We start from the raw sequence: 24,481 nt of genomic DNA, 5'->3' as shown, positions 1-24,481 counted from the left end.
ACTGACAGCTACCCAGCTCATATTGGGGAAGGGGGAACCTGGAGATAGAGGGAAGGCAGTACCACACCCTTGTGCTGAGAACCCTCTCCCCCCCCCCCCAGTCTCCCCTACTCAGACTATCTTGGAGCAGGGAGAGGAATCAAGGATGGAACTGGCTTTTCAGGTTTGGGGCCCAGCTGGAGCCTGGGACAGCCTTCCAGCAGCCTGGGAGCTCATGGGGGCCGAGCAGAGGTGAATTCTCTCTGATTGCCCCACACCTACTATTTTTCTTCTAGGACCAAGTTCTTTCCCTGTCCCTGTCCCTTACTGCTCCCCATTCTTATTATCAGGAGCAAATCAATAGCTCTGGCCCTGGGAATCAAGATGAGAAAGGGTGTCCCTTTCAGTGCTTCTCTGGACTGAACCTCCCCTCAGCCCTTCCTGCTCCTCCTATTTCTTCAGCCTTCCCTGGCTACAGTCCCTCCTTTCTACCTTCCAGATGTTGTTCAGGGACATTTACTTGCTTGCCTGGTGACTGGCTCTGCAGGAACTGGAACTAGAATTGTGAATCCAAAGATCTCCCAGAGTACAGAAAGCCATATTGTTCTCTGGGGGAGTCCAGATGTGGATTCCTACATGGTGGCTTTTGTGTGTGTGTGTGTGTGTGTGTGTGTGTGTGTGTTTGTATACACACACATGTATTTGTATCTGTGGTTTTTCAAGTTCCAGCTTGCCATCCTCCCCTTTTCACAGGTGAGGAAGCAAAAGTCCAGAGAGGGCAAGGAAGGCCTTTTCCCAAGGCCATACACCTTGTTGGGGGGGGGTTACTGGGCCAATATTCAGCTTTAAGTTTGAATAAAGGAGCTCCCCTCTATCATATTGTCCTTTATATAGACCATATTTTCCTCTCAAAGTAAGGCCTATAATCAATATTATTTTTTGTTCTCTACTTAATGTACTGTTGTAGTATTTTTTACATCAAAGGGATCATCATCATAGAGAGTAAATGGTCTCTATTTGGATCAAATAGTAATCAATATAATAAAATTTAGAAAGCCTCTGTCCCTCATATTTAGTTAGATTTGAATCAATGGTTTTGTCTTTCCCAAGCAGTCACAAAATAGAAAATCAAATAATCATGCTTTCCATCCTGATCTCTCCTGTTTAGAAAGGGAGAGTGTGGGGGGTGCAAATTCCAAAAAGTAAAAGTAAAAAAGGAGTTTCCCAAAGGAGTTAAAATAATCTACACTCTGGATAATGAATAATCATTAAGATCCATAAAATTCAGGGACTGCTAGATGATACAGTGGATAGTTCATGGGGCTCTGGAGTCAGGAGTACCTGAGTTCAAATTTGTCCTCAGACACTTAATAATTACCTAGCTGTGTGGCCTTGGGCAAGCCACTTAATCCCACTGCCTTGCAAAAAAAAAAAATGAGAGAGAGAGAGATCCAAGATCCATAAAATTCTAGAAACAGATTTAGAGTTGGAAGAGACCATAGAGGTTAATGAATGACCTTTCAACCTGTCCAAGGTCACATGCTTAATCTGATTTGGTGTCTGTCAAACTATTAAGGCTACTCAGGGTCAGTCCTGGCAATATTATAAAACTAAAAGTGATGCACAGATAGCCTAAATGATCTTTACACTCCTTGATATACCCAGTGCAATCAGGAAAATACAGAATTTAATCCACCATGCTGCCCAAGGAAGGGGCAACAACCCACCTAGGTCAGAAATGGTGTAGGTCAAAGCTTTCATGATAATTAGCAAGGGTGGCCTACTGTGAGTGGCCACTGCTCTTCCAGTTTACAAAAAGATGGAGAGCTCAGTTTCAACAAACAAAATAAAAAAGAACAAGAGCAGGAAAATAGAGCCCCTGGAAAAAACTTAGTAAGGAGGCAGGGGGAAAGAGGAGAGTGCCAAATGCTTTACCTGATAGATCATTAATAATAGGCTTTATTGTCTCACTATAGGAAAAATTCTAGGTTAACAAGGTAGGAAATCTTTTTATTTTTTTAAATCCTCCAATTGACTTTGTTTAGACTGACCTTAGTCTTAGGCCTTTTAGGCCGGAAGGGGTGTTTGCTATTTATCTTTTCACACACAAGTATTATTGTTTGTCTACTTTGTACCAGGCAGCCAGAGATACAGATTCAAAATGAACAGTCCTTGCCTTCAAGGAATTTATAATCTACACATTATAGAATGATTATAGACTATTAGCATTAAAGTGAATTTTGTCAGTGACAGTGATCTCTTAATTTTCTGTAGAATTTTAAAATTTACCTAAGTGCCTTTTCCACAGTAGCTCTGTGAGATGTGTGTGTGTGTGTGTGTGTGTGTGTTGTGTATAGAATAAGTCATAGGGATTCTATATGTTGAGAGAAAGAGTATTATTACTTCCAAGGTCTTTTCCACCTCTAAATCTGTGATCCTTTAATTTTCATTTTTCAGATGGAGAAACTGATTTTCAGAGAAGTTAAATGACTTGTGTATGGTCATATAATTACTTAAGATTAGGACTAAGATTCAAGCCCAAATCTTCCAACTCTATTTTTTCCCCTCCATATAATGATTTCTCTTCATAGAGTTTAACAATTTATTACATTTATTTAATATGTATTATATACAACATGATTGTCCTAGGCCCTGAGGATACAAAAATAAAAAAGAGTCTCTACTCTTCAGGAATGTCTCCTCATTGGTGGGGGAGATCTGCCATGTATAAAAGATAGGTAAATCATCAAGCATTTATTAATGCTTGGCATTGTGCTAAGTGCTGAAGATGCAAAAAAAAAAAGAGCAAAAATAGACCCTACCCTCAATGAACTAACCTTCTAATAGAACAGACTAAACCTACATCTAAACATAACAGATAGATGGGAGAGCACCTGGATGCACTATTGCTGTGGGAGTAAATTGTTGGGGGGGGGGGGGGAAGGCCTACTTGGGGGGAGGGGAGAAGCATTTAAACTGAGTCTTAAAGGAATTCTCCTAGGTGGAGGTTAAGAGGGAGAGCCCCTAGTGCAAAGGCAGGGAGAGGGGGGAAATGGGATGCTTTATGTCAGGACAGCAAGTAGCCTGTGGTTAAGTGAACCCTTACTGTATGGAGGGGAGTAATGTGTCAAAAGATTGGAAAGATAAGGGGCCAGGTTGTGAATAGTTTTAAGGGCTAACAGGCATTTATATTTGCTCTTAGCGGTAACAGTTTTAGGTTGTGTGTGTGTGTGTGTGTGTGTGTGTGTGTGTGTGTGTGTGTGTGTTTTCTGTGACGCTGGATTGATGTGGAGAGAGACTTGAATCAGGGAGACCATTTAAGAGACTTGCAGTGGTGCAGGTGAAAAATTAGGACTAGGTGATTGCTATGTGAGTGGAGAAAAAGAAATGCTCAGATTTGGCAGCTGATTGAATGTGCTGGGTGAGCAAAACAGGTGTTAAGGACAGCACTGAAGTTCTGAGCCTGTGTGGATGATATCAATAGCTCACATTTACATAACACATTAAGGTTTGCAAGGCACATTACAAATTGGATCGTTTTTAACTTCACACCAACCTTTGGAAGGAGGTGCTATTATTATGTCCAGTTCAGATGAGAAGCTAGAACTGGATAAATAGATTTGAGAATCATCTGCATATAGATGAAAACTGAACCCATGATGAGATCATGAGGTCAGTGAATAAAAGAAGAATGAGAGAAGCCAGAGGAGAACCTATGACAGAACCATGGGCTTTAGCCAGGGTTAGTGGTAGTAACTTGGGACCTGGATGAATTATCCAGCAGAAGCAACTGGGAGAGTCAGACAGAGAGGAAAAACTAAGAAAATGGGTTAAAAAAAAAACAACCCAAAACCAAAAAAAAAAAATTCCCAGACAATGGATTATCAAGAAAAGAGGGATTGACTAACTTGCCCAGAGGTCAAGAAGAATGGGGATCCAGAGGGGCCATTTGATTGGGCAAAAAGAGATCATGGTAATTTTTAAGAGATGTTTTAGTTGAAAGATGAGACTGGAAGCTGAATTGCAGAGTTAAGAGAGTGACAAGAGAGGAAGTAGAGACACCAAGCATAGGTAGCTTTTAAAAACAGTTGAGCTAATAAAAGAATATTAGACAATAGTTAGGTGGGTATTGTAGTGTGAAAACATCCTAAATTTCCTGTGTAGTTCAACTGACATGGTAAGAAATAATATTTTCTACAAACTCAAAACACTTTCCAGACTTTTCCTTTTTAGAAAAGTGGGTAGAACAAAGGCTAATGATAAAGGTCCCAAGAAAAGGATCGAGTGACCATAGATAGCATTTATATGGTAATTTAAGGTTTGGAAACTACTTTATAAATATGAGCTCATTTTATTCTCATAAAAGCCCTGAGATGCAGGTGTTATTATCTCCATTTTATAGATGAGGAAACTGAGGAAGGCAGAAGTTGTGATCTGCCTAGAATCTCATAACTAATAAGTATTTCTGGAAAGCTTTGAATTCTGATTTTCCAGATTCCACCTCTAATTTTCTTTCCACTGCTCTACTAGATTGTTAATAATCAAACTCTACCTTTACCTAAATAAATAAGATCATTAGTTCTCCTTACCTCCCCCCTCCCCCCAAAAAGTGCTATGTATGACTGTCCTTCATTATGAAAAGTCTAATTGATAGTGATCAAAGGGCGGAGACCCTTTTCTAAGCTTGAGGGTGTGTTGAGGAAGTTCAGAAGTCAACTGTTCTGAAATTCTGAAATGCTAATCTCAAAATACACAAAAGTGTATTTTAATTTATTATCCTTCCCTTGATCAGGATTCCTATAAATATTGCCTTAAAACATCTTGAGGGGAGGAGCATGTCCAAGGTCAAAGGACTAGGCTAGGGATCTTGCCAATTTTGACCTTTCTTTCTCCAAGCCAGAAATCTTGAACATTAAATTAATGTTAAATTAAATAAATTATTTCAGGCAAACTTGTGCTTAAAATTCAGTACATTATTTATATATTTTTCTCATTGGTAAGAACTAGGGAGTTTTTTTTTTTTAGGTTTTTGCAAGGCAAATAGGGTTAAGTGGCTTGCCCAAGGCCACACTGCTAGGTAATTATTAAGTGTCTGAGACCAGATTTGAACCCAGGCACTCCTGAGTCCAGGGCCGGTGCTTTGTCCACTGCGCCACCTAGCTGCCCTAGGGAGTTTTTTTTTTTAAAGGATGGGGAAGACTAGGCCTTTGGAAGGGAAGGAACCAGTAGTTGAGGAGAGATTGAAAATTTATGGGGATGATGGGTGGTGGTGGGGCAATCTACTGGAGAAGGTGGGAAGAAATAAAGGAGTTGGCTTTAGAAGTACCATTTTATCAGAGACTAGAGTTAAGGAAGAGATACTGGGGTTGACATCACAGGTACATGAGATGGAAAGGAGAAAAGGGAGGATTTAGCCACAGGTCTCAAAGTTTTTCCAGTAAAGAATGAAGTGACTTCCTTAATTGAAAGGGTTAGGATGGAATTTCGTGGGACTCTTGAAGGGAGAATAGAAGATATGAAAAAGATACCATGGGGATAGACTGGAGACTTCAATTAGAAAGGAATAATAAAATTGCCTTGCTAGCTAAATTAACTAGCATAAAGTTTTAGTTAACTTAGTCAACATGGTTTCCCCATTTTTCTCCAGAATTTATTCATTTTTAAATCCTTTAGGCAGCTCTTGTTAGAACACGAGAGTTATGTTCCGGGCAGCTAGCTGATGCAGTGGATAGAACACTGGTCCTGGAGTCAGGAGGACCTGAGTTCAAATCCAGATTTAGATACTTAATAATTTCCTAGCTATGTGACCTTGGGCAAGTCACTTAACTCCATTGCCTAAAAAAAAACATAGAATATTCAAGTAGAAAGGAACCTTAAAACAGAATGGGGGCAGCTAAGTATCGAAGTAGATAGAGAATCTGAATTCAGATATGTCCTAAGACACTATGTACGAGACCCTGGGCAAGTTACTTAACCCCAATTGCCTCTTACAAACTAAACCAATGTAGAATGTCAGAGCTGAGAAAGTATCTTGTCAGGACTTTAATATATAGACCACCAGAGGTGACAGTTCTCTTAGGACGTAGAGTGACAGAGCTGAAAGGCATCTTAGTACTACGAATTGCTAGGTTTGATAGGAACTTTGGAGAAATTAAAGTCTAGAGAAGGAACTTGGCCAGTGTCACCCAGTGAATGATTAGCAGTTCTGGAACCAGATCCCCAGTCTCCTGACTCCTCAGGCTGCCCTTCTTCCCATTGTTTGATGCCACCTCCTCCCCTCTTTAATGTTTTTCTCCTGTTTTCTTTTTGGACCTCCTGTACCAAGTATTGTATTTGATCCCGGGTACCTTTCTTTGATAAGGGGGGAGCTAGGTTCTCCTGTAGCTGTCTTGAATTTCTCTGTGTCTTTTGACTCTAAGGACTGACACTGAGGACTGTAATCTTATGCCTCTAGGAAAGAGTGTTGTTATTTATTATTTACATGTTTTGCTTCATACACAATTAGTGAGCAGCAACAGCTAGCTCCCCCATAGAACAGAATAGTGTCCTACTAGAACCCTATATTATAATCCATGAGAGCAAATGATTACTCGTCAAACTGGGGTCTGGCCAGAAACCCAAGTCTCTTTTGATCCAGTCAGGGAAGACTTCTTAGAGCAGGGGGCCTTTTGAGCCATCCAAGAAGGCAGGAAAATGTTTTTTTTGGGGGGGCGGGGAGAGGTAGAAAACATACCCTTCATTGGGAATATTGTAGTAGGGGCTACCTTATAGCCACTAAGGTCTCTTTCAACACTTACATACTATACTTCTAAATTAATCATTTTCCCTTGGGGTGAATTGTCTGATCTCATTAATTAGGTTCCATAGGACCTCCTCCAATTGAAGGCTGTTGGGTAGCAATGATGTGCTCAGAGCCCATGGACACCTTGCTTTGGGGATGGGTCCAGTGAGCTCACAGGTTTTATTAAATAGGAGATTGCAAGGAATATAGAGCTAGACAAAATTGATATAACCATAGGGTTTATTTGGAATACATAAATTGATTTAGTGGACATATTCAATTTAGGAAATAGTGCCCTTCGCTGTCAACCTCATTTTGACTTAATTCAAGGAAATGGAGCCATCCAATTGCCTTGCCACCCAAGCAACAGATGGGTTTTGGATGGGTCACAAATGTTTCAGGGCTGTATTGTAGATATTGAAGTAATCCAAGGGAACTGGAACCTTTTACATATAAATGTACCATTGTAGGTTAAGTAAACCTCAGGTACTGCCACAGCAGGGATTTCTTAGCCTTTTAAAATGGTGTCATGAAATGCCCAGTGAATGATTTGGCAGCTAGTGAAACCTATGGACTCCTTTTCAAAATAAATCAATATAATATTTTATATATTTTACATATATTTGTATAATCAGAATTATACATGCACATCCATCATTCATCCTAATTGTCTCATTTTGTATGTTCCCCTTTCTCCTCTGGGTGAAAGGTACTTTAATTTCATTGGCCTGGATCAAGAGGACATTGAATTTCCTGGGGGGTCCTTTTTGGCCTCCTAGGCAAGTAGGTTCAAATTAATTTCCCAGTTTGGGCATTGGCCCAGAGATGTGGCTGAGGCTTAGTTCTCATGAAAATTAAATTTAGAGGCTCCATTGGTACCTTGGAGTACCAAGGTCTAGTAAGGGATCACCTGAATCTGGTTATATGGTTTAGGGACTTGGGGCCAGTGATTAAGTGGGAGAGAATGTCAGAGAGCTGGATAGACATAGAGTTTTCAAAAAGGACTTCTGAACAAATACCAGTTTCAAGGTTCCTTAGAATGTATTGCCTTCAGTTAGGTTTTCCTTCTAAAATCAATGAAGGACTTTTCTGAGCAAGGAAAGACTGAGTAGGTTTATGGCAAGGAAAAAAATCAGCTGTGGGCCAGCTGAGAGAAGAGCTGGAAGGAAGGAGTATCCTTGATCTGTATTCTAAGGGAGAAGGAGAGATTGAGCTGGAGTACGATGGAATGTAAACTTGAAGGCAGGGCTTTTTTTTTTTTTTGTATCCCCAGCTTTTAGCCCAGGCTCTAGCACACATAATAGGTTCTTTTTATTTTAATTTATTTAAGGCAATGGAGTGTGAGTGACTTGCCCAAGGTCACACAACTAGGCAATTATTAATAAATGTCTGAGGTTGGATTTGAACTCATAGCCTCCTGACACCAGGGCCGCTGCTCTATCCACTGTGCCATCTAGTTGCCCTTATAATTAGATTCTTAATACCTTTGTTGATCGATAGCTTCCCAGTTGAATTTGTATTCTTCCTTTTTTTCTCAGGGCTGTTCTTGTAGGTTGAGAAACTGACTGTTGACAAATGAATAGCCTTGTTGCCACTCCTGCCCTCTCTTTTCTCTGATTCTCAGCTTCCCTTTCCCAAAACCCTTTTTGTTTTCTCCATTGCCTTTCCTCAGCCCCCTTCCCCAAGGGAGCCCAAGTCAGCAGTCAAGTGTTCTGAGAATGGGGGAAAGGAGGAAGGCCACTTCCTGGCTTAGAACAGCCCCAGGCTTCTCTCATCGCTATTTTTGTTGCTGTTCAAAGTCCAAAGCATTTTTACCTCTGAGATCCTTAAAATCTCTGGGAGGTCAGCAGAGCTGAAGGGATGGGATGTTGAGGATGAGCCCAGGCCTAGGAGGGACCCTATTGTGATCACAGCTGACAGTGATTGGCACAGGGTGGAGGGCATAGCTGGGAAATGTGTGGAGATAAAGCCCCTGACGATGCCCCGGAGTATTTCTCTGGGCCTTGGATGGGTAGTGCCACCTTCACAGAACTGTCCCTGGATCCCCTCTCTCCTGCTGCAGAAAGGTCCGGAGTCTGATGGTCAGTGACCTTGGATTGAGAGACTTGGCACTGGGCTGTAGATTCTCTCCTTGTTTACCTTGGGATGAGAGAGACAGACAGACACACACACACACACACACCTCGGAGCGCCCTGGCCTGGGCAGGCTGGGGCCCTTCTGGGGAATCCCTGTTCGGGTGACCGGAGGACAAGCCCTGGCATGTCTCAGGGAGAGGGCGTTCCTGGCCAGGAGAAGCTCAGACTCAGGGCTGGGGGGGGCGGGGGTCACCCTGGGCTGGCAGTGGGGGGGAAGGAATTTCTGTAGGAGTAAGCACTTTGAAGATTCCTTCCTCCTCCTCCTCCTCCCCGCTCTCGGACACCATGGCCCCCAAATGCATCTCTTCCTGGCAAAAGGAGGGCGTGGGGCGGACAGATCAGAGAAGACCCTTTTTCTGTTCTGACGCTGGGTCCTGGGATTCCCTGTCTCCATTCTAGGGACACCGTGGCTGACCTTTGGAGTTCTGTCTTCCATAGGGCCACTCCCTTGCCCCATGGAAGAGCTCCTGTCTTGTAATCTAAATTCCAACTGCTGTAGTAGGATCTGGGCTCTCCCAAGATTTAGTGGATTCTGAGTCCCTGCTCTCCTGGGAAGGGAGAACAGATTCATCAGAAGAGGAGACTGCTTACTCGAATCAGTGAAGAGTGAGAGCTTGCTTACTTACCTGAATCACAGGTGGGTGGGTGAGGTCTTTGGCCCTGGAGGGAGAAGAAGCAAAACTTAGACCCTTTAGCCAGTTTAGTCCATCCCTGTGACTTTAGGCAGGCTATTCAACTTGTGTTTCTCAATTTCCTCTCTGTAAAATGGGAAGAGGTTGATTTAGTTAGCCTCACGTGCAAAAGCCCTTTTTTATCTTTGACGTCCTGTCTAAGATATGATACTTAGATCAGAGACATGAAATAACTTCATTTTATCAAGCCCATCAACAAGCATTCATTCAAGTGCCTGCAATGTTTCTGGAGTACTTGAAGTACAAAAATAAAATAGACCTTGCTTTCAAAGAGCTTATGTTATATTTGGAGAGACTACATGTATACATTTAAGTATATATAGAGATATAAATTAAATACTGGGTAGTTTTGAGCGTTTGGGAAGAATCAGGAAAGATTTATGAGGAAGTTGATACTTGAGTCTTGATGGAAATAAGAGATCATTGTCTGTCATAGAAATGAAGAAAGAAAGTATTCCAGGAACTGGGGATAGTTAAGGGCAAAGACTTGGAGAGGGGAGAGGGATATCCTACAGCAGTAATAGCAAGAAGGCCGTTTGTTTTCCTCATACTAATTGATTCTCCCCCACTCCATTTCTGGCTGCCTGGGTGCCTCCCCAACTCAGATCAGAGGAAGGAACAGGCTTTTGTTTATGTTAATCTAGTCATCTAGTCATGGGGTGGCTAGGTATCACAGTGGATAGAGCATTGGCCTTGGATTCCAGAGGACAGCAGTTCAAATCCCTCCTCAGATACTTGCCACTTACTAGCTGGGTGACCTTGGTCAAGTTACTTAACCCTGATTGCCTCACATCCAGGGCTCTCTCCAGGCATCTTGATTCATATCTGGCCACTGGACTCAGATGACTCTGGAGGAGAAAGTGAGTCTGGTGATGTAGCACAGCACTGCTCACTCAAATCCAATTCATGTGCTTGCCATGGCATCACCTTCCTGAAGTTGTTTTCTTCTTCGAAAGTGAAGGTCAAACTTTAGTCATCAAGATAAATATTCAGTGTTGTCCCATATTTGAGGGGCAGCTTGGTGGCAAGTGGATGGAGCACTAGGTCTGTAGTCAGGAAGATCTGAGATCAGTCTATTCTTGGGTACTTCTAGCCCTATGATCCTAGGCACTTCTTGTTTGCCTCAGTTTCCTCATTTGTAAAATGGATATAAGAATAGCTCTTACCTTCCAGTGTTAGGGTAAGGATCAAATGAGATAATAGTTGTAAAGTGCTTAGCACAGTGCTTCATACAATTAAGCATTTATAGAAATGTTAGTTAATATAGGAATATTAGTTTTATTATTATTATTATTATTATTATTATTATTATTATTGAAACCCTTTGTCTTTATTATAAATGAATTTTATTTCTCATTGACAGAGAAAAGGGAAGTCATTGATATCAGCTCCAAAATTTCAGAAACAGGGGTGGCTAGGTGGCACAGTGGATAGAGCACTGGCCTTGGAGTCAGGAGTACCTGAGCTCAAATCTGACCTCAGGAATTTAATTTACCTAGCTGTGTGGCTTTGGGCAAGCCACTTAACCCCATTGCCTTGCAAAAAAAAAAACCTAAAAAAATTTTTCAGAAATAGTGATCTGTTTCCTACCCCGCAGACATGTCATTCCATTGCTGCCCACCCCCACCCCCTTCAGTGAGATCAGCAGGACAGAATTGAGCTTGGGGCCTATATTCCCCTCAGGTGGCATAAATGTTTTATCACCCAAGAAAGAAACCTTGCTGGGTGATTGGGTTCAACCTTTTCTTACAACAAATCTGAGATGTGAGAGGTATCTTGAAGTGAAAGGGGAAAGATGGTTTGAATGATTCATCTAGGTTATATGACTTTTCATTGTCAGAGTTGGAACTTGAAGTCAGTCCTTCAATCTGAAGTTGTTATTTTCCCCCCTTCAGCATGGGGGAGGAGAGCTCAGCTGTTGGATTAGATGTCCAGCAAAAGTCTCTTCCAGTACTAAACCTGTGCTCCTCAATGCTCTGACTCTCATTGCTTTATGTTTATATGTCTGGGAACCCTAAGCTCTTGTTGGAGGGGTGGAGGTGGAAGTGGTGGCATCAGCTACGAGCTCATAAGAAGAGAGACCCAGAGGAGCAAAAAGGAGGAATTAGATCAGTCAAGTAGTCATGTTAGATAATTTCATGGGGCATTTTAGAGCCTGAGCAGCTAGGTGATAGAGCCAGAATCAGGAAGCCTTCTCTTTCTGAGTTCAACTCTGGACTTTAGCTGTGTGACCTGGAGCAAGTCACTTGACTCTATATCAGTTTCTTATCTGTCAAATGAGCTGGAGAAGGAAATGGGAAACTACTTTAGGATCTTTGCCAAGAAAGCCCCAAATGGGGTTATAGAGTCAGACACGACTGATCAACAACAATTTTTAGATCCAGATGAAATGTCCAGACTCCTAATTCCTGTTGTATTCATTTTGTTAGTAAATGTAGTTTCTTTGTGCACTGTGTTTTGTGGGTCTGTGAACCACAGCATGATAGAATTGAATGGGATTTTAGAGTTACTACGACATAGAACTGAAAGGGATTTGACTGAGAACTCATTTCATCTTACTCTTTCATTTCTTGGCTTAAGGAAACAGGTGTAGAGAGAAGGGAAGCTACTTGTCTAAGGTCACACAAGTTTGTATCGGACCTAGAACTGACCAACACAACTAATTCCAGAGCTGTGGTATCATCATGCTTAGGGAGAGTGAGTCATTGTTATGCAGATGGTGGCTTCACACACCTGCCTTTGGCTACGCACACCCTTCAGGTGTCTGAGCCTTTGGTTCTCCAGGATTGAGTTGGATTGCCATGATGACAGTCCCTCAGCTGGTAAAACTAATATGGCTCATGATGGGCCTATCCAAGCTTATGTTACCTATAGATGGGTGAGCAAATCAGCTCTTGGTGAAGTTTATTTCCCAGTGAGAGGAAGAGCAGACATCATGCTTCTTGTCCCTGGCTGGGGTTATTTTCTGATGCCCCCCCCCCTCCAAATCAGAAGGATCATAATGCTCTACTTTCATACTTGGTTTTCATATGGAAAAGAACAAGACCAATTGGGATTTTCTTTTATGCTCTGTGGGAGATTTCATTTTAGGACACCTGCCTTATGGTTTGACAGATATAACAATCAGACAGCCCCTAAAATAACCTAGTGGATAGAGTGCTGAACCTGGAGGATGACTGAAGTTCAAATCCTGCCTCACTTTGTAACAGTGTGCCTCTGAATAAGTAATTTGACTTTTCTGTGTATCAATAATTTGTTTATCAGTAGAATGAAGGGAGTTGTACTCAATGACCTCTATGACCCTTTCTATCTTTTAAATCACTGATCCTGTGATCTAGGACCCTGTTTAGTTCAAAGAGACAAGTTTAGACTTGAGCAATCCAACTCAACCTCAGGAAAAACCTCTTGACAATTAGAATGGTCCAGACAGAGTGGCTGCCTGGAGAAGTAGAGAGTCCCCTCTCTTGGGAGATGGTCCAGCAGAGGCCAGATTATTTTTCAATGGTAGGGATTCCTTTCAGGGCAGAGATTCTGTGATTCTATGCTTTGTAACTTCTAGTTAGGCAGGTCTACATAGCATACACAATTGATGGAACCTAGCATATATTTTCCTGGGATCACAGTCCAAGAAGAGGGCCTACATCTTGGGTGGCAGCCAGTGTTTAAGGCTAGGGCTTTTGCACAGAACTCAATAAATCTTTGTTGATTTGATTTAGTGAGTTGGAAGATAACTGCATGAACCCTCAGGTATAGAGCACTGTTCCCCTATTCCTTTGTTCTTGCTAAGTTTTGTGGAAACAATTTAATCACTTCAGTTGAGTTCAGGTCCCATCCATGGGGATAATAAGGGCCCCTCTCTCTCAGGATTATTGTGAGGTTTAAATGAGATATTTGTTAAGCACTTTGAACAATGCCTGACTCACTGTTGGTACTATGTAAGTTAAACTCAAACTATTGTTGTTATTGAACCCCATACTTCTGCCTGAGAGCAGCATCCTCCTTTTGGAAACAGTGGAAGAGAGAGAAGGGAGCTGGAAGGCTTTCGTGACCCTGGAACTGGAGTGATTTCCATGGAGAGTCCTGTGAGATGGGAAGTCAGAGAAGAGTCACAAATCCAGGGCTAAGGGATTGCTGGTGTTTTTTCTTGGAGAAGAGAAAGTGGGAGGGAACTGGCACATGTAAGATTTCAGTGGAAGGAGAGAGGAAGCTAAGAAGCTTCATATTCCCAGAAGAGCATAAAGACTGCAGAGATGGGGAAACCGAAACCCAGGGAGATTGTAATCTTGGACAGGCTGCTCACAGTGAGGAAAAGGGACTAGAACTTGCTTCTAATCGGTTTTGTTCTGTGGTTCTCACCCAGAGCTGATGTCATGACTGACAAAGTCAATATACAGGACTTTGCCCTGTACCCAGAGAGAGAAAGAGAAAGTATGTATGTATGTATATATGTGTATATATTAATGAGAGAGATTGAGGGACATTATATGCCTGTTAATGTATGGGATGATGGGAGGGGAGGCATAAGATTGAAAGGAGGAGGAGGAGGTTTGGAGTCTAAAGAGCGTGTTCTGCAGGTACTCAAAGGAATTTAGATGATGGAGAAATGTGGCAGAACTGGGATGGCTAGAGTAGGCTTCTTGGTAAAGGTGATGTTGGCTTCAGGTCTGGAAGGCTGAATAAGTTTTGAACACAACATGAGATACAGGTGGGGTGGTGGGGAAGAACATTAGTGTTCTTTTAGAGAGTAGAGGGTACCCATAGAGATCTCAGGGGCAGAGCATGATTTTTGGTAAGACAAAGATACTTAATGTTACATGAGATGCAAGCAATGTTGGTATGTTATATTCTAGTTCAGAGAAAGTCCTTAAAAAAAACCAGAAGAAATCAGAGAAACATTCCTGGAAGTATATTTGTGATAATAATAATGATGATGATGATCATGATGATGATGATGATGATAGCTAACAGACTTACAGATGACTAGGAATTCAGTAGATAGATTTGATTGGGGAATCAGGCCATAGGGTTCAGAGGAGAGAAGAGGCAGAGGAGAAATCTTCAAGTTGGGCCATAACATAGTGTGGGTGAAAAGATGGGGAATGATATGAGATAAAACTGGAAAGGTGGGGGGTGCTAGATGTTGGAGCTTCTTAAATAACAGGGAAGGAAAGTCAAATTGATGAGCATTTATTGAGTGCCTACTATGCTGGGATGATGTTTGTCCTTCAGGTTTTTTTAGCTGTATCTAGTTTATTTATGCTTGAAAGAGATGTCACAGTGCACTCCTCATGAATGGAATGCCTGTTATTTGTTAATGGGGGGTATGTATTTAACCCCACAGCAATCAGGAATGAGATGCTTCTTAGCATATCCTCAAACTCATCAGCATTGAATTTAGTGAAATCCCTCTTCTGGCAGCCAGGGAACTTGAACTTTCAAATTCTATGCAAAGCTTCAATCACATGTTCTTTATTTTGAACATTTTTGTCCTTCATTCTTGAAGACCATGATATATCAGGGAGGTGATGCCACGACATACACATAAATTGGATTTGAATGAGGGGATGCTCTGTTAAGTCACTAACCTCACTTTCTCCTCCAGATGTGAATCAGGATGACTTGCCTAAGGGTCACACATCTAGTAAGTGTCCAGTGTCTGAACCTGGATTTGAATTTAGGTCCTCCTGACTCCAGGGTTGATGCTCTAATCCACCATACCACCTAATTGCCCTAATATGGGGATTATAAAGAAAGATATAAATAACCCCTCTAAAAAAGTCATTGCCCTCAAAGAGTTTAGAGTCTAATGAGGGGGATAATATGCAAACAACTGGGTACAAAATAGATGTAGACAGAATAAATTAGAGATATTCTCCGAGGGAAGGCTTTTAAAGTAAAGAAAGGCTGGGAAAGACTTCTTGTAGAAAGTAGAATTGTAGGTGGGATTTGAGGGGAGCTTGGAGGGAGGTAGAGGTGAGGAGGAAGAGAATTCTAGACTTGGAGAGAGGGGACAGCCAGGGAAAATGGCAGCCTATTTAGGAGGAACAACAAAAGAGGCCATTGCTACTGGATAACAGAGTAAGAGGGAGGAGGAAGGGGTGGGAGTGAGGCGTGAGAAGACTGGAAAGGGTGGAGGGAGGGTACAGTGTTAGGAAGGAGGTAATAGGGAACCACTGGAGTTGACTGAATAGAGGGAAGATTTTTGATCAGAGATGTGACATGTTTAGAAATATGCAAAATAAAGAATAGAGGTGGAAATACCTGTTAGGAGACATACATTAATGCTGGTGTTTGGTTAATAAGGGCTGCTACTCTTGCTGCTGCTGCTATTATTAGTACTACTACCACCACCACCTGACTCAGTGCTTTACATATATTCTTTCATTTGATTTTACCAGGAGGTAGGAACTATTAGCATTCCTATTTAACAGATGAGAAAACTGAAGTTCTGAAGATAGTGATTTATTCAAGGTCACATCCACCAAGTGCCTGAGGCAGGATTTGAACTCAAATTTGAACTTGGGTCTTGGCCCCAAGTCTAGCACTTACCCATTACCCTCCACCTATCTACTAAAGTGGTGGGGCATAGTAGGAAGAGAGAAGAAGAGACATATAGAAAATGCAACAAGATAGTATCAGTCTTATTAATAATTGCTTATTATTTTTTGTTTTATAGTTTTTAGAATATTTTTTATATCAGGAATAGTATTATTATTCCTATTTTAGAAGTGAGGAAAGTGAAGCCTGAGAAGTTAAGTAACTTCTTCATGGCAGTACCATCAGTAAGTGGCATAGCCAAGACTCAAAATTCAGTGCTTTCTCTGGATGCTACCTCTATGAGGTGAAGTCCTGGGGATATTTTATTTAAGCAAGAACTGTGGCCAAAAGGGTTTACTTCCTTTATTTTATAGACTTGCCTTCTTGGACATGGGGGTAGAAGGCCTCCAGGCAGACTTCATAGGTAATAATAAGAGGGCAGTGGGATTAGATTGAGTCCAGATCAGGTTCAATCAGTGGAAGTAACCAGTTTAGGTTCATTAAAGCCTTTGAGTCTTTTTCTTTATATTTTCTTTTCTTTTAATTTTTTTAAGCATTATATACATATTTCATTTGTTTTCCAATTATGTACAATAATAGTTTCTATCAGTCATTTTTTGTAAGATTTTGAATTTTACAATTTTTCCCCCACCCTCCCTTCCCTCTCCCTCCCCCCAACAGAAGGCAATCTGATAATCTTTATATTGTTTCCATGATATGTATTGATCAAAATTGAATGTGTTGAGAGAAAAAAACATTCTTGAGGAAGAAATAAAATATTAGACACAGCAAAATTATGTAATACATAAGGCAACTTTTTTAAAAACTGAAGGTAATAATCTTGGGTCTTTATTAAAACTCCATAGTTCATTCCCTGGTTGCAGATGGTATTTTCCATCACAGATAGCCTAATTATTGCACTGATGGAGTGAGCAAGTCCATTAGGGTTGATCATCACCCATATTGTTGTTAGGGTGAACAATATTCTTCTGGTTCTGCTCATCTCACTCAGCATCAATTCAGAGCATTTGGGTCTTCAAGCCATCTTGGCAATCCCCTTCCTAGCCTGGAGTAGCCTCCAGTTATACCTGATTCTCAATTGCTTATTCTTGTAACTGCCCTGGGGCCTGACTGACTTGTGTGAGGAGTTTGGAGCTTAAGAGTGGTTGGGTCAGGTTAGCTATATAAATAGGCATACTTGGATGAGTTTCTGTTATGGGCAGTTCCTCTACTGATATTGTCCTGGATCCTCCCATAGATCTTCCATTTGTTGGGGGAAGGTTCATAAAATACATGAATGGAAATAAAAGTAAGGAAAATCAAATCATTATGAAATAGTTTTAGCATGTCACTCAGTGTGAGTACAAGAGAACTGGCTCTGGCCTGAGGGTCTTTTTTGAAGTCTAGAGACTGCTAGGAATTAGCTAACTCAGAGGTGCCAGGACAGGAGATGGAATTGAGGAACATCAAGGAAAATGTGAGCTGGATTGTAGAGAGGAAGGAAGGGGAAGTAACAGCGTGATGGGAAAATAGGTTGAAGTTGAGTTGGGCAGGATCTTCAGAGCTAAACAGAAAAGTTCAGAAAAGATGCTAGAGTCTTGGATAATTCCTAGCTGTGTAACTCTGGGCAAGTCACTTAACCCCAATTGCCTCCAAAAGAAAAAGAAAGAGAGAGAGAGAGAGAGAGAGAGAGAGAGAGAGAGAGAGAGAGAGAGAGAGAGAGAGAGAGAGAGAGAGAGAGAAAGAGACTAGAAGTAGTGGAGAGTTTTAGGAAAATTGCTTTGGCAGCTGTGTGGAGAGGGGAGCCTGGAGGCAAGGAGACCAGTGGGGAGACTATTGCACTAGTTCAGGGGAGTGGTGAGGTCCCACAAGTCAAATGGTATCCTGGAGAGCCTTAGATGCAAGAGATACTGCAGAGACAGAAATGACATATTTGGCAGGATTACTCCTTCAAATATACAATTTATGCAAATATACAAATCATTCAAAAGAAAGGTACTTTTTTTTTCAAGCAAAGCAATGGAGTCAGATGACTTGCCCAAGGTCACACAGTGGCTGGATTAGAACTCAGGTCTTCATGACTCCAGGGCTTTCTGCTAAAGGGATTTTTGAAAGTAGATATGGAACCCAGGTGACTTGGAGCCAAGAGACCTTTGTTTATTCCCAGCTCTGACATTTACCTATCACTAGCAGGTTCACTGCATCTTTTCCTTGTTTCTGTCAACCTATCTGATAAAATAGCACTGTGGAAATTGTTATTTTCTTTTTTTTTTTTTCAAAGCAAATGGGGTTAAGTGGCTTGCCCTAGGCCACACAGCTAGGTAATTATTAAGTGTCTGAGACCACATTTGAACCCAGGTACTCCTGACTCCAAGGCTGGTGCTTTATCCACTACGCCACCTAGCCACCCCAATTGTTGTTATTTTCTTCCTTCCTTCTTCATTGGTATAATAGAAGCTTTCATGCACTAAATGTTAATAAAAGTTTTAGAGATGACTTTTTACATCAGAGTCATTTCGGGATTGCTGTCCTTCTCTCCCATAACCACTCAATGGTACGTCCCTTCTGATAAAGAAAAACTGTTAAGCAAAGCCTGGATGATTATAGTAATTGCTGGAGGGTCCCCAGGCCCTTCCACTCTGTTACTAAACTGGAGCCTTTAGCCCTAGTTTCTCTCAAGGAATCTGGAAATTAGTGTGAATTAGTGTTCCAGTAATTAAGTCCCTGATTGGTGCTATTCTCTATTTACTGATCTTGACCTCCATAGAGAGTAAGCACTTTCTTCTTGAAGTGAAGGTGGGGGACTATCACAGCAGACCATTGTGCTTACCAGCTTTGTTTAATAGTTGTTTTTTTGGTTTGTTTGTTTAGTTACAAGCCAAGGCCCAAGGGCTTTGAGTCTCCCACTCATGAGCAGGTTGATAACTGGGAATTGCAGTGTGATATAAATGATATAAAATTAACCCTACTGGAAAGGAGCCAGGAAGACCTTTGTTCACTTAAGTTAGATACTTAACTGGTTGTTTGACCTTGAATGAGACTCTTCTGCTTTAGAATTATTATTATTATTATTATTATTATGTAAATGAGAATGAAGTTGGTTGGCATTTTTAGAGAGGGTTTGCTTTGAGTTTTTGAACTGATCCATTGGTGAATAATTCTGGACAGTTAAGTAATTATATTTCTCTTTTAAGTTGCTATTAAGACTTAAAAGTTTCTGTTTTTTAAAAGTGCCTTATAAATCTCTAGAGACTGGAGAAATGGGAGTGACATTTTATCATTCTGTGAGAATATTGACATAGATGATTTCTTCTTCTCAAAAATATTCTGTGATTCTGTGATTGGATAACTTAGGTAGGTATATAGCATCTCCTTAAGGGATGTTAACCGATTATCCACCTACCAAGGTAGGTCACTAGATTTAGAATCAGATTTGGATTTGAATCATGAATTTGCTACTTGTGTGATTTTGGCCAAATCATTTCATCTTTCTGAGGCTTTCCTCACTGATAAAAAAAAAAGTTGGATTAGATTTTTTTCTTAAAATCTTAAATTAACTTCATTTTTAATATCTTTAATTCCTCAATATAATCTCCCTTTCTTTCCTGTCATTGAACTATCCTTTGAAAAAAGACTAAAAATGTAACTGAATTAATGTTGAAAGGCTTTCATAACATGTAATTGGAAAAAAAATAAAAATATCAATCACCAAAGTGAAAAAAAAAAACCCAAAAGCATAATGTTCCACATCCATAGTCTTTCACTTTGTCAAGAAGGGAAGGAAGTACATTTTCATGTTTTTTGAGAGGTCAAGATTGACCATTATAACTTTCACAGAAATTAGATTGTTTTTGTTTTTTTCCATTTAGATTGTTATATTGTATATATTGTTTTCCTGGCTCTTTGTGCTTCACTTTGCATCAATTTATATAACCCTTATGCTTTTTGATATTCATCATATTCATTATTTTTTACAGTACAGTACAATTTTCCATTACATTCATGTACCAGAATTTATTCAGCCATCCCCCAATAGTTGAATATCTACTTTGTTTTCACTTCTTTGATATGGCAAAAAATGCTACTTTTATTATATTGGCATATGAAGGATATTTCTTTTTATTATAGACTACTTTCTGTTTTAAGTCTAGCAGTGGAATTTTTAGGTCAAAATTGTATTTGAATAGCTTTCTTAGCAAAAGTTGCTTTCCAGAATGGTTGCAGCAATTTAAAGTTCCAACACCAGGCTTATGTTTCCATAATCTCTTCCCTATTGACTATCATCTCCTTTTAACATCTTTGACAGTTTGCTGAGTTCAAGGTGAGATCTGAGTTATTTTGAGTTTCATTTCTTTGGTTATTAGTAATTCAGAGGAATCTTTCAAGTAGTTGTTAATAGAGCATTATTTTTTTTAAGTCTTTTTTTTTTGCAAGACAATGAGGTTAAGTGGCTTGCCCAAAGCCACACAGCTAGGCAATTAAGTGTCTGAGGCAGGATTTGAACTCTGGTACTCCTGACTCTGGGGCAGGTGCTCTATCCACTGCGCCACCTAGCTGTCCCAATAGATCATTATTTTTAAAAGAATTTTTCATATTCTTTGGCCACTTGTTCATTAGAGAGTGACTTATAGACTTATATATTTGTTAACTTCCTATGTAGCTTGAGGATTAGACCCTTACTTAACACAGAGTTTTTGATGTAAAAGTTTTCCCCTAATTGACCACTTCCCTTCATATCCTAATATCCTAGTTGTTCTAATTTTGTCAAAACTTTTCTTTTTCAAATTCAGTTTAATTTTATTTCAGCTACAAATTTTCTCCCTCTTTTCTCCTCCCCTCTCCCCATTCTTTAAGAAGTCAAGAAAAACAAAGCCCATTGCAAATATGAATTATAAAAGCCTTTTAACTTCATATAATTAAAATTGTTTATCTTTTGTGTTTGGTTCTATCTTTTGCTTGGGAGTTCTACTCCTAGTTATTGTTATAAAAAGGTACTTGATCTTTTGTTTTTCTTTCATTTTTTTTTATTGGTATGAGCTTTGATATTTGAGTCATGTATCCATTTTGAATTTACTATGTTATATAGTATAAGACTTTGCTTTCCATTTGGATAATTTTTTAAAGGTCCTATCCAATTCTCAGTCAATGATCCCATGAAGATAACCTATTTCTCAGGCTTCTCCAGTGATGCCTATCCCTCCCATGCTTCCAGTGATGCCCTCCCTTCCCCACTTCAGTCAGTAGATAGACCACAGTGAGTTAAGATGGAGACCAAATGTACTTGTAAAAGACTGCTGTAAGGCTAGAAAGACCCCAGATGGGGACCAGCCCAGGATGGACACCTCGTTCTAGGTTGACCCTTGAACTCCATGATCTGTTTCATGAATGCAGAATGAGAAGGACCACTAGAGGAACAGAAGCCATGTGCAGCTGAGTCAGGGTAGGAATTTACTGCCTAGGAGACCTTCCTCCTAGTGAGAGGATGTCTGGGCCAAACCAGGGCTGACCTGGGTCAAACCTGGGGCTTCAGAACATCACATTATCATCACATCACAGCAAGGTTTTACAAAAGACTATTAGCAAGATTTGTTTTTTGCTTCATGGTCCACAGAAAGAGTTCTGGAGCTGGGGTCAGATTCCTAGCTAGTTGTCTGACCCTGGACTAGTCAATCTCTATTTGCCTCAGTTTTCTCAATTAAAATGGGGATAATAATAGCAACTACTTTCCAGGCTTGTTATGTGGAACAGATGAGATAATATTTCTTTTTCTTTTGCAAGGCAATGGTGTTAAGTGGTTTGCCCAAGGCCACACAGCTAGGTAATTCTTAAGTGTCTGAGGCCGGATTTGAACTCAGGTACTCCTGACTCCAGGGCCGGTGCTCTGTCGGCTGCGCCACCTAGCCGCCCTGAGATAATGTTTCTAATGTGCTTAGCACTGGGGCTGAGTGGCTTAGGCTTCAAAGGAGATAAAATATAAAGGACTTTGAAAACTTTAAGGCACTCTGTAAATGCTAGTTTATGATGATGATGATGATGATGATGATGAATACTCTTGGATCCTTAGTTTACTTATCTGTCAAATCAGCATGCTAATTTTGGCATTTTGTGAACCCTAATGTATGTTATAGGAAAGCAGCTGCTATTGTTATTATAAAGAGCAGCCTTAAGGGTGGGAAGACCTGGGTTCTAGTTTGGTCAAACTTCTCTCAGTGTTTTGACAGCTAAGTCACCCTGTAAGTTGTAGAGAGGGTGCAAACCTGGGAGTTAATAGTGAGATCTCCCTCCTCTATTTCCCCTTTCCCCTCCTCTCTTTCCCCCAATCTTGTTCCTATCCCTAACTCTGTTACTACAAAAAAGAAGTTAGTTGGGGGCAGCCAGTGTGTTTAGGGTGTGCCTGGATTCTAAGGCCTCTGGCACTGTTGGCCTTGTGGGTGTGGAGAATCCTGATGTCTCCTCTTGAGAGGAGACTTTTGCCTTCCTCCAAATACGAGCTCTGCTCCTAACTGAGAATATGCTGGGGTGGGGTAGGGGAATAGAGTCCAGGGCATTCCCTAATTCCTAGAGCCCCTAGAAGAAAGGTGGAGGAGCTTGGTAGAAGGGTAAGCTCTCCTAGACTCTTATATTCACTTGGGTGTAAGTGAAGAGGCCAGATACAAAGTAGGGGGAGTTGGGGAGAAGATCTTACAGAAATGGCACCTTCAGCAGGCCTAGAGACAAACATACAGGAAAGGATTGGACAGTTGGTCATCTGAGCCGCTTTCCCCGAGTGACCTCACACACCCTGCTTACTCACTAAGGGCCATTCTCATTCTTGGCTTGCCAGAGGTCTAGGGGAATGAAAGGAGGAGAATGCCAGTTCCGCCCTCTTCCCTTCCAGCCCAGGAAATAAATCTGTGGATTGCTAGAGTTCATCTAACCCATTGCCTTCAACATGCTTTCAGAGATTCGGAGATGGAAAGTAATTACACAGGGTCACATAGTGAATCAGCTGAATCCAGTTCTCCATACTCTTAGTTTAGCATTCTTTTCTACTCCACCCTACAAATAGCTTCACCAGGGATCAGGCAGTTCTAAATTGGTAATCCTCAGTCAAAAATTCTTTTGGGGAATTATCAAAGTGAAATGGCTAATATGGGCTTGGGACCATGACTAGGGCTCAGAATGAATGGGTGGTGGACCTTAGAACTGGATGAGAGGTTTTGAGATCTGGTCTAATCTCATTTTTGTCAGAAGAGGAAGCTGAGAGGGTGACTAACCTAAGCATGCACAGCTCCTTAGTGGTAGGACAGTAGAGGGATTTCCTCTGAGTTTGGTTCCCAAGGAAGGACATAAACAAAGAGAATCCTTAGGGGATGTCGGGTAGCCTTGGGTCCACTGTCATTTGTTCCTTTTTAGCAGGTTTAGAAGAAAGTGCTGAGACTTACCTCAATTTTCCCATCCAGAAAATAAGGTCATCTGTCTTACTTGAGTTCTAGTATTCTTACTAACTCTATCCTTCTATGATTTTTTTTTTTAGAACTTAAGAATTTTCTGATGGAGAACCTTCTCTTCCCCTCCCCCTGTCCTTCCTTTCCCTCTCTCTATTTCCTTTCCCAATTTTCTTTTCTTTCCTTCCCTTCCTTCCTTATCTAGCCTTAAAAGGAAACCATAAGAAGTTAATGAAAGGTAATCCTTGTTTGATTACAGCTTCATAAAATGTTCTTTCTGTCTCTTTCTCTGCCTCCTGTCTCCTGCCTCCTCACTTTTTGATTTCCTCTGATGAGGCTATAGGGGATGATTCCTCACTTAGTCTTTCTGGTAGCTGAACTCTTTTTAGGTTACATTTCTGTGATGTAGATCCCCTGATTTCCTTTTGTTCTGAGAATTGGTTTAGGTGAGAATGAAAATTTACCCGAGAAGTTTGGGGTATGTTTTCAATATAAGTGAACAAACAGGAATTTTTTAAATTTAATTTTTTTCAGTTAATTTAAATATACGTCTTTCTCTTCCACCTTACTTCCCCCCTCGTGTCCCCCTCCCATTGAAAAAGAAAGAAAAACAAAACCCTTGTAGCAATTATTCAAAGTTAGGCAAAACAATCTCCCATGTTGACCATGTCTAAAACATGCATCTCAGTCTCTGAATCTGTCACCTCCCTGTCAGGAACTGGGGTTTCATCTTAAATGCTCCAGAACTATGGTTAGTTATTGATTTGATAAGAGTTCTTAAGTCTTTCAGAGATTGATCTACTATGAGATTTGATTCTTAGATCAGAGAATTTCAGAATTGAGAGATCCAAACCTGTTTATTTTGTAAATATTCAAGGGTCAAGATTACTTTGTATAAGGAGTTGATTGTTTGGGGAGCATAATTGTAA

General features: G+C 40.8%; 1 protein-coding gene across 3 annotated transcripts in view; it reads left to right on the top strand.

Annotated features, from left to right (window-relative positions):
- RHBDF1 (rhomboid 5 homolog 1) overlaps positions 1-24,481 on the top strand; it is a 47,670-nt gene that overhangs the window by 3,750 nt on the left and 19,439 nt on the right. The window contains exon 1 of one of the 3 annotated variants that reach the window (XM_074196965.1): positions 9,128-14,016. The exons of the other annotated variants lie outside the window; for them this stretch is intronic. The gene's annotated coding sequence lies outside the window, so the exon portion shown is untranslated. Of the gene's footprint in view, positions 1-9,127; positions 14,017-24,481 lie in introns of those variants that run through there. 3 annotated transcript variants of the gene reach the window in all.

The sequence above is a fragment of the Macrotis lagotis genome, chromosome 8 (assembly GCF_037893015.1).
Source record: "Macrotis lagotis isolate mMagLag1 chromosome 8, bilby.v1.9.chrom.fasta, whole genome shotgun sequence".
Taxonomy (NCBI): domain Eukaryota; kingdom Metazoa; phylum Chordata; class Mammalia; order Peramelemorphia; family Peramelidae; genus Macrotis; species Macrotis lagotis.
Note: the sequence above shows the minus strand (reverse complement) of the source record. Positions and strands in the feature narration are given on the sequence as shown.